Source organism: Lissotriton helveticus, chromosome 2_2, assembly GCF_964261635.1.
Source record: "Lissotriton helveticus chromosome 2_2, aLisHel1.1, whole genome shotgun sequence".
In the NCBI taxonomy this organism is placed as follows: domain Eukaryota; kingdom Metazoa; phylum Chordata; class Amphibia; order Caudata; family Salamandridae; genus Lissotriton; species Lissotriton helveticus.
The window spans coordinates 61,585,434-61,587,599 of NC_136060.1; the positions used below are offsets into that span (position 1 = coordinate 61,585,434).

The 2,166-nt window shown below is 47.7% G+C and overlaps 1 pseudogene; it reads left to right on the forward strand.

Moving 5' to 3' along the window:
* The first annotated feature begins 509 nt into the window (after positions 1-509).
* LOC144821989 (28S ribosomal RNA) lies at positions 510-1,269 on the forward strand (annotated as a pseudogene).
* The last annotated feature ends 897 nt before the right edge of the window (positions 1,270-2,166 follow it).

The window sequence follows — 2,166 nt, forward strand, 5'->3', positions numbered from 1 at the left end:
AGCATTCAGATGCATTTCCAAAGTTACGGTTTCTTGTAAATCTGGAAATGTGTCTGGTTCCATGGGTGCTATGTAGGAACACACACAGTAACACCCATGAAATGCCCCTTTCATTCAAAGTGCTGCGTGTAAAGGGTCCGTATTTACAAGGACAGGAAAAGCCGTGCAGGGTGGCTTTTCCTGTCCTTGTAAATATGGGGCAGAAAAATGCGCTGCCGGTGCATCACAAAAAGTGACGCACTGGCGGCACAAGGGGCTTGTAAATCTGCCCCAGATTCCCTAACACAGTGACAGCTCTGAGGGCATATAGGACCAATGCTAAAGCATCACCTTCAACCCTTTGTTCAGGCTGTGTAGTAGCAGCTACTCAATGTGTCTGAACTGAGAAGATGAATATAAAACCGCAATGTTGGTGCCTGTATTCCCATTCAGAGCCAAAGCTTGTGAGTACAGGCTGAGGTGTGTGCTTCTGTGGGTGCAGGGTAAGAGGAGGGTGAATGCCGTAAGTGCATATTGAGCAGTGTAAGTACAGTGTGAATGGTGTGAGTGTTGAGAATGATGTGTGAGTTGTCTGAATGCAGGATGCACTTCTAGACACCCGAAGTTCATTTTTTTCACTTACCTGGTGAGGCGGGGCGAGCCCCGTGGGGCTCTCGCTTCTGGCTCCAAGCGCCCGGCGCCCGCCGGGCACGACCCGCTCCGGGGACAGTGGCAGGTGGGGAGTTTGACTGGGGCGGTACACCTGTCAAACGATAACGCAGGTGTCCTAAGGCGAGCTCAGGGAGGACAGAAACCTCCGCAGAGCAGAAGGGCAAAAGCTCACTTGATCTCGATTTTCAGTATGAATACAGACGTGAAAGCGGGGCCTCACAATCCTTCTGACTTTTTGGGTTTCAAGCAGGAGGTGTCAGAAAAGTTACCACAGGGATAACTGGCTTGTGGGGGCCAAGCGTTCATAGCGACATCGCTTTTTGATCCTTCGATGTCGGCTCTTCCTATCATTGTGAAGCAGAATTCACCAAGCGTTGGATTGTTCACCCACTAATAGGGAACGTGAGCTGGGTTTAGACCGCCGTGCGACAGGTTAGTTTTACCCTACTGATGATGTGTTGTTGCAATAGTAATCCTGCTCAGTACGAGAGGAACCGCAGGTTCAGACATTTGGTGTATGTGCTTGGCTGAGGAGCCAATAGGGCGAAGCTACCATCTGTGGGATTATGACTGAACGCCTCTAAGTCAGAATCCCCCCTAAACCGTAACGATACCGCAGTGCCGTGGAGCCTCGGTTGGCCTGGGATAGCCGGCCTCTCTCGGGGGACCGGAGCGCGGATGGAAGGGGGCCGCCTCCATCGCCCTTAGTGCACTTCTAGACACCCTGAGCAACTCAGCATGCTATCAATGGCATTGAATGGGGTTCAAGATAAAATTTAAACTATTTCTATTGTGGCATCAATCAGGAATGGAGGCTGGGGGAAATAAATGATTTGTGGGTCCTGCAATGACTTTCAGATTGTTGATATGCTTTGATACATAATAAGAAGACCAGATGCTTTGATACATAATGAGAAGACCAGATGGGGAGGAAGAGCTTTCTCTACAGTTGCCCCTCGTCTTTGGAATGCACTCCCCCTGGAGGTTAAATCTTTATCCTCACTGCCCCTCTTTAAAATGGCCCTCAAAACATGGTGTTTCAAGAAAGCCTACTAGTAACTAGCTCTCTGGACTTGCAATTATTTTGGTTAGGCGCCTTGATGCCCATTGGGCTGAGTTCTGCGCGTTATAAATTTGTTTTCATTTCATTTCATTTCATAATATGACTTGAAATTGGACCGGATGTGGCATAAATGCCAGACCTGCTGGCTTTAGGTTGAGGAACCAGGTACGCGTCTCAGTGTTACCTCTGTGATTCTGCACAAATCACTTACTCTCCGAGTGCCTACAGAATGACTGTGTTGTTGTATAATGTGACTGGTACTCATGTAAAGTGCCTCAATATCTTTAAGATGAGTTTGAGCTATATAAAACTGGAAAAAACAATACTCAACGTTACTTTTAAGGAAATGCTTTCTCACACTGTGGAAGCAAAAGAAATTTACAAATGTAAGGTATAAGCAGAGTGGAGATGCAGGGGGTCCATGAACCAGTGAAAAAACAACCAAGTCTTGG